Genomic DNA, 14,094 nt, shown 5'->3' with positions numbered 1-14,094 from the left:
ATGATTAGTTTGACAAACACTCTGGGCTAATGCTTCAAGGTGCACAGCAAGCCCACTAATCTACTCTGAATTGGATTTTTCTATGACACTTAGCACGCTCTGACACTCTCGTGCCCAATCAACATCTCGCTAAGGTCTTTAGAGACAGAGCCCTTGGTCTGAACTCCCTCTTGGTTTACTAGGTGCCAAGGTGATCGAACTGTTTAGTTTTTTGGTACTAAAAAACCACTCAAACACTCTTTTCTCTTGGTTGAAAGGGGTTTGGACTCTTCCAACTAAGACTACTGAGAACAGGCTCTCATGTAATCTATACTAAGCTTAAGATAAAATAAGAAATGCCTAGTTTACTAAGAGAGTTTAGATAATCAGCTAGACTGATTTTACAACAATGAATTACTCGCTTCTTCGATTCGAAATCTATCTATGAAAATGCTGGCTCTTGAATTCGACAAAGCTTCAGCGTATGTCTTCGAATCGATGAGGATTGCAGACGTTCCTCAAGCTCTATTTATAGGCGAAGTCTTGAATAGATCCGTTGGAGAGATGGTCTTCAGAATTTCTACCGTTGTGAGAGGATGTCGCTTCTTGGGCTGAGGTGACAATCTTCAGATACTCCATGTAGTAAACATTTGAATTATTTTGTCTTTGGAGTATATTGTTTCTGCATCTTTACACGCAAGGGGAAGCTTTAGTACTTGCAAGGACGATCTTCAAATCTTCGGCATTTAATACTATTGTACTTGAGCATTTAATGTGGCGTGTCTGATACTCTTCACTTTAGTTCAATGTAGAATGTCGACTGGTGCTTGACTTAAGCTTTGGTTCGATGCTGATATTGTATTGCATGAATATCTTCGATCGGTAACTGATGACTTCAGTTAGGATGCGTCATTTTGTTTGTCCAGTTCAATATGCTTCAGTTGTGCTGCCTTCGATCTTCAGTCTTTAATTAGCCAATCTTTAGTCTTTGTCACTCCAGTCGAAACTAGTGAGGACTAAAAACACTTAAGTCCATAAGGAAAACATAGGAGAGAGATGCTTTCTAATGATTTTGGTATCATCAAAACTAGGACAAGGATATATCAATTATTTCCCAACAATTTCGCCCTTTTTGATGATGCCAAAACCCTGCAATTAGTCACCTCAAAAGCAAACATAATTCAGTAAGTTGAATGACATTCCCCCTTAACAGTAACCTCCATTAACTAGCATAATACAGAGAAGGCAACAGACAAAATCAAGGCGACACACAGAACAAATCATCATAAAGACAGATAAAGTATGAGAAATGAGTAATAAACAACAGATGAGAAACATGTATTGCAGGAGAATCAAAAGCAGTAAAGGAATAAACAAAAACATGAGTGACAGAAACCAGTATCAGAAACAACACAAATAAATAACAGGGATTCCAGCCAGCCTTTCAAATCTAATCGGAGCGAGGTCTTTTGGAAGGCCTTTCCCCTGTTTTCCTTGCTGATTTTCATTTGTTCTCTTATCCCTTCTTCCGTTCTTCTTTCATCTTCCTTCCGTTCTTCAATTCTTCTCTCTTTTTGGCATCATCAATAAGAGAAGATTGTGTCTTCTGATGGCCTTGGGGAAAAGTTTCAGTTGCACTTGATGCCAGTTGACTGCTCTGATGTTGGAGCTTCTTCACTTGCGATTCAATAATGAGAAATTTGGCTTTGAGGTATATTAGCTCCATTTTTTGAGCTTGAAGCTTCATTTCACTTGGATGCTCCAATGCATCAGTTGATTGTGTCTCGGTTTCATGGGCTTCCTCTGTTCTTTTCTCAGTTCTCGTGGCATCAGTTGCTGGTGAAGGTGGATGCACATCCTCCATGGTTTCCTTATTCTGAGGAACTTTGTTGATCAGGCCATGGGTAAGTAGGTAGTGTTGAATAGTAAACATCATATCATGGAAGGCATCCCACAAGTTTGTGATGCTAAATTGTGATAACACACTAGACTCAATTGAGTCCATCTCTGAGTCAGTCAAGATAACATCGAGTTCTTGAAATTGAGGTCAGGGAGCAGTCTTGATGAAGGTATAGAAGAGATATTGAACAATGTCTTGAAATGCGTCTGGATGCTTTTCAGCACTAAGGGCAGAAAGATAGACACTGAGTCTGTGTTGGGCAAGACTTAGGAAATAGTTTCTAAGATTCACAGGCTAAGACGACTTCGAAGATGAGGGAGCATCGGGATTGAAATAAGAGACCTTCTCTGAGAAAGTTTCAGCGCAGTGCTGAAAGAACCCTTTAAAAGGAGGGAGAGATTCCTCAATTAGTGACACATGAGATTGAGTTGGGGATTTCTCAGGGAAAAGTTTTGGTGAAACTTCAGTTGAAGGTGTGTGAGGGATTGGTTCGACTGAAGTGGTGGCAATGGGAGAAGTTGGTGCTGTTGAGCTGCTCAAAGTTTTCCTGAGAGAGAGACACGTGTAACTATGAACACCTGCAGTCGATGGAGAGTGAACTGCACTTGATGATGTAGGAGGGGCAAGGGAAGGTGAAGGCGTTGCACGGATTGAGTCAGTAGATCTCTTAAACAAACTTGTGGCATCAATTATTTTGATCACTTCCTTCCAGAAGCATTGCAAGTCTTTGGTGCTGTCAAGGATGATAGAAGAGACTATGCTTCCTTGTCGAAAGTGTCTTGAATAATGAGCTTCGTTCTTCTCCTTGGCTAAAACTGTGAGATAAGCTTGTTCCCAGTTGAAAGGACCCAACTGCAGTAGTGCTGCAAGAACTATTTTGTGAGGTCGAGAAATGTGATCGGGTGATCCCAATGTGCTGAACCAGCATCTCTTGATGATCTTTGCCAGAATTCTGAGATGTGGTGGAGTACAGACATGCTCATGATTTTGTTCACCACAGGTGGTGAGTCTTCATTCAAAGGTGAAAGAATGATCTTGTTGGTGTCCTTGTTGGAGAAGGTGGGAGCAGGACCGTTGATGGGAAGATGAAAAATTTCCCTGACAGTTCGAGAGACATTGACGGTGTGTTTCTCAGAGATTGAGAAGTCTGCTATAGTGAAGACTGAAATCTTTTCAGTGTATAGGCCAAACACTGCATCTACAGAAAGAGAGTCATAAAATTCCTTGATCACTTTGTCTTGCAGGAAGTATCGAGGCGAGGAATGAATGAAGTTGAGCCAAGCATGACGAGTGAGGATCTCGTTCAATTTGTCGTGGTCATTCTGGTTGAACAGTACTTCTGGAGAGATAGAGGCCTCGTAGCAAACTATCTTCTGATAAACAGAGTGAGATGTTTTTGTCATTTTGAAGAAGTGTCACAAATCTTTCTGCAAAATTCAGATCTTCTCTCACAGATAGAGCTATGGAGTCAAGGTGTAAGAGCAAGAGAAGTGAGGGATAGAAAAACTTCGGATGAGAAATGAAAAGACCAAGTAAAAGAGGATTGAGTAAATCCACTTGTTGGACACCATCAACGATATGAAAAACTCCTGCATCCGAAAATGGCGTCTGGAAAATGTTGGGTTGTCCATAGGGTCAACGTTGAAATAATAATGAAGAAGCCGTCGATGGCAGCTTCACGGTCGCGATATTGAAAGCCCCTCGTCAAGAGAGCTGTTTTGGGTGCTTGGTTCATGCATACTTCTTGGACAACCATTTGCGCCTTGACAACTATTTCCGTTATTATCTCCGATTCCCCATCGGACGAAGATCGTGAAAAAAAAGAAGAAGAGTAAAACGAAGTCATTTTGCTATGTGAAAAAATGATTGATGAAATGATAAATGAAGATGAAAATATAGAGGAAATGATGATGGTGTAAGGGGAGAAAGGGGGTATTTATAGAGGGGGGAGGGGGGAAAAGAGGTTAAAGTAGTTTTTTTTTTTTTTTTTAATTGGGGGGTGATTTTTTCAATTATTTTTTAAAATCAGACGCGTGTTCCACACACGCATTAATAAAAGGCAGATGAGTCAAGCGCTTATAGTTAAGTCGGGCTTCGAGCCACCCCATCTTGCATTGGCTGGCTCCTTGTCGAGGCTAACTCGATCTGACGGATGAGCCATCCCAATGCGGATGCTCTTAGGCCAAGTGATCTTAGAAACTCACAAGTTGGTTTAAGCCATTTTTCAATACTATACCTCGTAATAAATGGATGTTTGGCCACAAATCTACCGATCATCCCAGTTTTGGATAGATCAAGGCTGACAAGAAAATCTTGATTAAATGACGTAACTTATGATTCTATAGTTTAGGAGTGTCAATTTTCCAAATTGCTTTTCAAGAGCACCAAGGACTTCGAAAAAGGCATGAATTTCAAGGCATCAGATCATCGATACAAGTTTGTCATGGAAGTCGAGGGTGAGAATTTTGGGGCACTTCATAATGATCATGGAAAGCTTTCCCTCTGGATCTGTGATTGAGAGTATTGAAGTTGTAATATTATCCCCCTTTGTAGTGAAAAAGAGGAACGAGTAAGAGTGAAATCCTATTTTGTAGGAAATGAGGGAAAATAAATGAGAAATTTAAAGGTTGATTTTTTTTTATTCTTCATTTTCTCATGATAAATTTACAACCAAAGATAAATATTAAAAATTACCCATTATAAAAGAAAACTATAAAAACTACTCATTTTGAGCTTAACAAGACAAAGTTGCCCTTACTTAAATGCAATTTTTTCTCAAATCACGAATTTTCTCAACATGCTTGACCAACGCAAGTAAATCATTAGTGGTAAATGCATTAATGCTCTCGATATGCTTGACCACTGCGAGTCGAGTATGTCGAGTATTAGTGTATTTGTGGTAAATACATTAATTCTCCACATGTTCAACCTCTGCAAATCGTGCATTAGTAGTAAATACATCAAAACTCGACATGTTCAATCATTACTAATGCTTGATTTGTCGATCATTACTAATGCTCGATAGCTCGAGCATTAGTGATCAAATCTATTTATTATATGAAAACACAGTTTGTGGCAAAATTGTAATTAAAGAATCAATCAAATGGTATTTATAAAACTCAACAAATCCCATATCCCATATATTTTCTTTCTCTTCTCTCCTCTCTCTCTCCTCTCTTTCATCATACACCTTCTTCAATTTTCTATTCTCTCACTCTCTCTTTCTCTCATATTCTTTTTTTTTTTTTTTTTCATATTTTGATGATTTTTTTTAAAAATCAAATTTTATTTATAAAAAAATATTCTATATATAAGATGAATGCAAGATCTTTGATTTGGTATCAAATAATTATTCAACTCTTTTATTAGTATTCTAATAAATTCTAATAATATAATTTATTTTCCTACTTATCAATTGAAGCTTTTCTAATAAGATGACATATGTAATGAGCTAACTTAGAAAAAATTAATTTTATGCATGATTAGCTTATGTTTTAAAACTATATATTGTGATGTGAAAACTGTTTTTTATTGTTTCTTCGTTTCTTTTAAGTTGAATGATGTGTTTATTCTATAATTTTAAGGAAGAAAATAAAGTTTTCCATCAAATAGATGGAAATTTAAAAATGATACTTTTCAAAATTATAAAATAAAATTAAGGATCTTTACTGAGTAATTGATGTAGATTATTTTATTTTTTAAGAAAAAAAATTGCATTTACTTATATTCTAACTATATTTAATATTTATTTGATACATCATTTAATTTATTTATTTTTGATAAATTAACATGATTAAATAAAGAAATTTAAAGGTCGCGCCACAGGGGCTCGAACCCAAGACCTTCGGTTTTAGACATTAACCCCTAATCGCTTAACCGATACACACGCTATATCGTTTAATTTTGATGCAGAATTATGTTCACCGTGCATCGCACAGGCGGATGTACTAGTATTATTAGAAAATGCACTAACACTCGACATACTCAATCATTATGAATCGAGAAGTCGAGCATCAGTGCAAAATGCACTAATATTTGACATGAGAGTAAAAAAACCCAATCTTAAACGAGCATAATTTATTTTACATAAAAGATGGATTTTTATAACTTTTATTCTTCGTAATGGGTATATATCATTTGTATCTTTTTAAATTTACTTTACACACTATTTTCGTTAGTGGCGAGATTTTTTTTTTTAGTTAAGAAAAGTAATTCAGCTACATCTAAATGTTAAAAATTTCTTCCAACTCTGTAAATTCGATACATTTTGCCAAGTTACATGGGCCGAAATAAAGGAAAACATCAGGGCCCATTGGTCCTGATGAGTGAATTATTGGATTATTTTAATCGGGACTGGTCCGATAATTGTGGCCCATATTTTAGAACCCCAAAAGGATGCACCTTATCTACAACTTCATTTATGCATTTCACTTCCCCCTGTGTTCTCCTATTATCAAATAAGTTACATATTTTTTTTTACTTGCATTCATAATATATTTATATGGTTGAATTATAGTAAGAATTTGATTTCCAGTAAAAATTACGATGTTAAACTTAATTTATAAAGTAATTGTATTTATCATATGAAAATAACTGCGCTCTTATATAAGTTTTGAACAATTGAACTCGAGACCACGAAAGTTTGATTACTTTTTATATTAAGTGCAATAATTAATAATTTTTTATATTAAAAGGAATTTTTATTTGATCATGTATATATATGTGTGTATGTGTGAGATTATTTTTTATTCCCTTTCACCAAGGGAGAACACGTTAGTTACCTAATTGATACTTTACAATTTAAGTAATTAACTACTCACCCGGGTCACAGAAAATTATAGTTTTATTATCATTTTCGTCCGATCAAAAAATTATAGTAGTATTTTTCTTTCAGAAATTATCATTTATATTTTAAATCTTATTTATACTCAATAATTACAAAATACTCAATTATTTAACATATCAATTTTGATGGATTTTATTCTCCCACTCAATTTTAATTGGTTACTTTTATTCATCTTAGACACAACTCTCAATCATTTATTAAAATTCATATACCAAATTACACAATAATTTTTGTGAATGAAAATAGTGCGCACGCGCACACACACACACACACATATATATATATATATATATATATAAATGGGCTAAAATAAAAATATTTCTTAAAATATAAAATATGAATTATTTTCAATCCTTAGATCATCAAGATCTATGATTGACCTTATTGGATGAATTCATGGGTCATGAGTTTGAATATCATAGATAACAAAAAAAATTAATTTTCACAATTAATACAGTTATACAACAAATTCATACGTATTCTACATAGAATTCATATATATTTTAACTAATTCGTATTTTATATGTTAAAAAGTATTTATACTCTAACTCTCACCTATATATATTCAGACTAAGTAGTTGACTACTGCTTTCGCATTTCACACTTCTGATTTGACATTTACTTAATAAACTAGAAGTTTATCCATATAGTTTTTGCAGGTTTGGTGGCGGAGATTACTGGTTGAATGGTGGCTATGGAAAGTCTCCACCTGGTGGGTGGAAATAAAAAATGAGTGTTTCTCGATATAATTTCTGTAGAAATGATTTTTTAATCTCCGGTTCAATTTCTATTAATCGACAATACCCTAATTAATATGAATATATAGTCTGTATTTATAATATTTGAAAAAAATAAAATTAATAAATTAAACACGGGTTATGACGAGAATCTTATATGGTAAAAACTCATAAACTTTCCAACGTTGGATTGGCAAACGGATTTGAGGGGAGTGTTTTCTAGAAGATCAGTAATAGATTCTTATCGGGGTTATGACAAAAAAAAGGTTAATTACATATAATATCACGAAGTTTGCCCGAAATTCATTTTTTCCACGATCTTTAAAAATTTCATTTTTTATCAAATACTTTGATATTTGTTCAATTTCCCTACGATTTTTTTTACCCTCAAATCGGAATCGATGTGGCGGCGGCGTTGATGTGGCTTGCCGGCACACGCCATTCCGATAAATTAAACGATACGTTTCAGTTTAAACATTAAAACCCTCGTTTCAGCAATCAGCGCCACCAATTGGCGAAGCACCGACACCAACAATCGGTGCCAGCAATCGGCGCACTGGTTTGGAAGACTAGAAACACGAAGCAATCGGCGCCACTGGTTTGGAAGACCTCTACACAAAGACTTCCACATTGGTCTGGAGAGGAACCTTCGACAGAGGTGGTGGAAAGGAAAGCAATCGTTTTTTTCTAGCACCAAAAGCAATCTTTGATTTTCTTTAGCTCCGATAAAACTGAGAAATTAAAAGAAATTAGGAATTTTTATTAGTATGATTTAATATTATATGTGTAATTTAAAATTCATATATATTCCACATTAGTGTTACGTGTAAAATTAAATCCATTTCACTGTTATGTCATTTTTTTAGTCATCGGAAAAAAAAATCGTGGAAAAATTGAACAAATGTCAAAATATTTGATAAAAAATGAAAATTTTAAAGATCGTGGGGAAAATTGATTTCGGGCAAAGTTCGTGATCGTGATATTATATGCAATTAACACCCCCCCAAAAAAACATAAATTTTGGTGAAAATTATAATTTTTACCTGAATTTTGAATTAAGCTAAAAAATATATAAACTTACATTTTAATTGTAATTTTCACATAAAGTTTGACTTTCGATGAAATTAAAGCTTAGTTGACAGTTGAAAAATACCTCATAAGCTTAATATCAAGGTATTTGTGATTGGCCTTAGAATCATAGACCTCTTTTCCTTGGGACCTTGATATTAAGCTTGGGAGATTTTTTTCCGACTGCCTAAGCTCTAATTTCACTGAAAGTCAAATTCAGGTGAAAATTACACCTAAAATAAAAATTCATATATTTTTTGGCTTAACTAAAAGTTCGTGTGAAAATTACAATTTTCACCAAAATTTGTTTGTTTGTTTGTTTTTGTTTTTTTTTTTATTACTATAACCCTTTTTTTATTTATACTTTTAGGGGGCGTTTATTTTGCATGATTGATAAAATGAATGATTGAGTATTTTTATCATCAAGAGTAGGATTGCTCTAATCCCACCCTTTTAATGGGATACGAATCAAGCAAAAGTAGCTTGAATGATAAAAATTATCAAGGACCTTGGAATATCCCAAAGTTTCAATCCATCAAAGTAAATAAACAATTAGTCTTACTATTTTATCTATCAAGGCTAATCCTTCAAAGTAAATGCCCCTTAATAACTTGAATTTCTGATCAATTATTCACATATTTTCCTGTGGTGGTATATTGTTAGATATGTGGTTCATATCTACAACGTCAACAAAATTCAAACAATTTATGCAGCGACTTTGCCATGATTTATAGATTATGTATATGAGATATAAAATAAACGAAAACAAAACAGCAATTGCAAATAATTTAGTTTAAATAGTATAAATGTTATGTGAGTGTATTGTGAATAAAGAAATAAGTTAACTTTTGTGAGTAGAGTGGAGAAATAATGATGAACCATATGATAAAATTGTAAATAAGCATTGAAAATAATCATAAAAATAAGAAATTAATAATCGATTCTGATTAATTAGAAATAGATTACGCATAATCTTGTGGACAGACAAAAAAGAAAATGAGCGTAGTCTTAGCCGTGCTCAACCGCGGTTGGACGGCGGTCTCGTTTAGTTTGTAGACTAGGCTCTATGTTTACCTAGACTTAGTACACACATGTTTGCATAGCAGTAGTCGGTTCCTTCTATAAGAGAAAGTAGGGCTATGACAAAGAAATTTACAGAAAGAAATATTAATCCACAAATTTGGAAAACTCTTATGTGCATGATACAATTTTTTAAAAACTCTCACATTATATATATGACATGTATATAATTATAGTCCTTTTATAAATTAAATTATGCTAATATGAAATTTGAATTGAGAATTTGATTTGATTAATAAATTCACATAAGCTATTGTTATGAATCAAAGTAAGATCCTTTCTTACGTACTACTTTTAACTTATATTAATTCTTTTATTATTCATGTAATCAGAAAGTGATTCGTTCAATCTCTCGTGTTCATATAGTATGTGTGAGATTCAATCTATTCACATGATTACGCAATGAGTCTTTTGTCATTATCGTCGAGGATTTTAATTTGTAGTTCACACTGATATATACTAGAAGCATCCAACTGCTTTTCATGTACAAATTAAAATATATAGCTCGGGAATTAGCATCATGCATACAACCTAACACTCTACTGACTGATGGTCCACCAAAATATGGTATAATTTGAGAGGCGGCATGGGGTTTAATAAATGATACTATATTTTGAGAGATATGTATAAAATAGAAAAAATAATTTGAGAGGCATGGGATTTAATAAATGATATATTTTGAGAGATTTGTATAAAATGAAAAAAATGATTCATCACAGTTGTTTATTATTAAGCAATTGATAAATGATTTAGACGAGTCTTTCGAAAATATTAAGTGTGAATAATATTGAAAATATAAAAATATGTGTATTAAAATAGAAATACCATATTTATTATGAACATTAAAATAATGGAGAAAACACACTTATCATGATTGGAGGAAGTAGAATATTTTGGTCATCCACGGAAAGAAAAAGAATCATAATAATTGAAATTCATATATGCATGTTTCAACTCATTTCAACTACTAATGTATTTGGAGTTATACGTATGATACTTGATGTTTAATATGCATGCAGCATGCATGTGTTTAGCATGTCTAATCTTAATTTGAATTTGCATCATATAAGTGCTTAATTGAAATTTTATTAAAAATTAGAAAAATTTAAAAAACCCTCGAGAGCACAAGAAGCAAACTGAGGGCCAGACCTCGTCAAAAACCTTTTCGGAAAAAATCCCGAAAAGAAAAATGAGTGACTGTCTACGAGACCGCAAACAAAGGAAAGATTGGGGGCGGGAAAAGCGAATGGAGCTCCGACCTAACCATCGCCCCAACGCAATCTGGAAACCCGGCCCCTGATAACACTCATTTTTTCATGATTTTTAATGTTCTTATGATGTCAATGTTTATGGGAAATTGAGTGTTTGATGATTGTTTTGTGCTTAAATTATTTTATCTTGCTCGTACTTTGATGATTTTTACAGAAATATGGATTTCGAATTTTGTAACAACCCGTTCTTTTATCAGTTTTTAATTCCAGTATTGCGTGTTTAATTATCTATCTGCCAGTAAATGAAGTACCTTATGTTTTCAACTATGTTTCTGAAATTCGTATTTTGGAAACAAAGTCACTACACTAGCAGTATGCATTTATTTACCTTCGCGTGTTTAAGACCGCGACGAGGATCTTTGAGTCGATGAATAATTATTATTCAAAGTTATAACCAACTTAGCAAAGTTGTGTTATTTATCAAGATGGAGTTTTTTTTTTCATGTTGTTACTTAAGTCGTGAATTATTTCCGGCTTTGAAGATAATTAAATCTACGGATTTAATTTAAGAATTAGAATGACGAACGAATTAAATCTACGGATTTAATTTAGCACTTATCGATTTTAGCAGAAACGCGAAACCAGTATTTCTAATACATAGAAACCAACACTGAAGGATTTTACTTAGATCTTTCTCTTAGATCACATCACCACCCACGCCACCCTATCCCGCCACCTGCCAACGCCATGATTAAGGAAAAGAAGGAAATAAGGGAGAAAAGAAGAGGTGGAAAAGGAGCTGCAGCAACAGCTCTTCCCATTGGCTGGGCAGCCGAAAGGCCTCCCACGCAAGCTGCAGCAACAGCTCTTCCCATTGGCTGGGCAGCCGAAAGGCCTCCCATCACCTCACCTGCTGCACCCCATCCCACGCCATGCAGTACTGCCACCAATGGCCTTCGGCACTCAAGCGCACACCAACCAAGCTCCTTGTATAAATTCACTCTTCAACCCTTGAGCCACCCCTTTCTCCTTTCAACACTTAGAATTTTTAAGCAGCAACAGCAAGAAGTTTCATCTCTCTCGACGCCTTGCACGAAGGGGAGTAGAGCGAGATTCTTGCTGCCGACTTGAACAAGTTTGCACCTCGACGCTCGAAAAAGCGAGAGAGAAACCATCGTTCTTTACCCGACCAAAGCACGCGATATATCAAGGTAACCTTCGACCCCTGTTGCTACTCCAATCGGCATGAATCACACTCACAGAAATCATGTTTTATGGGTTGTAAACGAATAAACAAAAAGCATGTTAAGTCACGTTTTTGTGGAACCTACAACTTGAACCTTGATGAACGATGAGAACTTTAGCTTTAAACGTAGACGAACGTGAATAATCACAGCATGCTCACATAGGTAGAGATTAAGGTCTGTATACGAGTGAGAATCGAGGCGAGATAAGGACGGAAAATTCTGGTTTTGGAAACTGGAGTCCCCGTCGCTCTTCCCAGACCGGAGAAATGGCCATAGCAGAGGAATGGCCAGAGGAATGGCCAGAGCAGAGGAATGGCCAGAGGAATGACCAGAGCAGAGCGGAGAAAATGCCAGACCAGAGAAATGGTCTCGCTAGAGAAGTCATTCCTCGCCAGAGGAATCACTTCGCCAGAGAAGTCGTTCTTCGCCAGAGGAATCACCTCGCCAAAGGAATCGCTTCGCCAGACGAATCATTTCACCAGAGGAATCGGTCCTCGCCAGAGGAATCACTTTGCCAGAGGAATCACTTTCACCAGAGGAATCGTTCCTCACAGAGGAATCACTTCGCCACAGAGCTAACTCAGCCAGAGCTGACTTAGAGGCCAGAGCTGACCTCCAGAGCAGAAAGCGAAGAAGCAGAGCAGACCGCGAGAGAGAGAGAGAGAGAGAGAGAGAGAGAGAGAGAGAGAGAGAGGAGAACATAGGGTGTTTAAATCTTTATTATTTTCTTTCCTTGCTTACGCAAAGGGGGATTATTATGTTTTACTGACAGTTTAGAACACCCTAATGAGAACGAATCAATGTAGTTAATTACTTGGCTTCATGGGACAGAACCTAGTTGGGTTAATTGGTTAATAAAAAAGAATATGAGCCATGCATAATTACATTACGCATCCTCATTTATTTTAGAATTTCCTCGGACTAAGACCTTACGTTATTTCTTTTCCGAATCAAGGTTGAACGCAAGAGTTTAAGGCTTAGTCGTGAGTCTCCACTACCAGGTGGGCACTACTTTCATATATATCAAATGAGTTTAAATGTTACGTTCAAGCAAGTTATTTAATGACAAAATCTTTGAGTTAAAGTTATTTCAAGTATTGTTTTGCCATAAAATGTTTCAGTTTTAGTATGATATCTATCTTCTTTGGCTTTGCCAATGATGCAATCGAATTTGGGTCCTGAGCAGTTGATAGCTATCCTGCCAGGGCTAGTGTACACCAGTGACCGTGAGTCATCTAGCGGGTTGGCCGGTCAAGTGTTCGTGAGAGGTGGCCACCTCTCCGGCACACAGCTTCAGATATGATAGATTACAAGAGAACTTAGTCTGATCAGACGAACTTTAAGAATCACAAATGAATTTAGTAAGCTTGGGCCTATTTAGCTAAAACTCCCTTGCTGTACTGTTTATGATGGCATGACAATTTACAGTTTCACGTAGCATGTTTATATGTTTACTTAGGCATACGTGTCCACTGAGTATTTTTGTACTCAACCCTGCATGTATTTCTAAATGTGCAGGTTGAGCATTGGTTGATGAAGATGAAGTGAGGAGCGGAGCTTTTGTCATAAGTTGATTGAATAAACTCTTGGATACATGTCTTCATACATGTAATCAGATTATAATTTCCGCTGCGTATTCTTAAGAAATAAGCCTTTTGAATTAAGTCGGATTCATCTGAACTTACTAGTTATTTGAATCTTTGTGGCTAAACATAAGTTATATTATAAATGTCCCCTTTACTGTCAATGATTAAGTTCGATCCTTCATTATATTTTACCCCTTTCTATCCCCGCTTCTAATCTCCCTCCCTTAGTCATGGTTTCCCGGCTTAATTATCCTTAATTAAGTCCGGTCGTGACATAATGGTATCAGAGCAGTTCGTTTGCTCTGAACCCAAGAGTTATCTATTAGCCTTAGTTTGGATATTAATATAAAAGTGTCGGTCGACAAGAGCTCAGCACTTCATCACATCGTCATGCTCAACAAGAAAGAAAATGGTAATGATTTTCAAACGTTGAAAAGTTC

The sequence above is a fragment of the Salvia miltiorrhiza genome, chromosome 8, assembly GCF_028751815.1.
Source record: "Salvia miltiorrhiza cultivar Shanhuang (shh) chromosome 8, IMPLAD_Smil_shh, whole genome shotgun sequence".
NCBI lineage: Eukaryota > Viridiplantae > Streptophyta > Magnoliopsida > Lamiales > Lamiaceae > Salvia > Salvia miltiorrhiza.
This window is presented reverse-complemented; position numbering follows the sequence as displayed.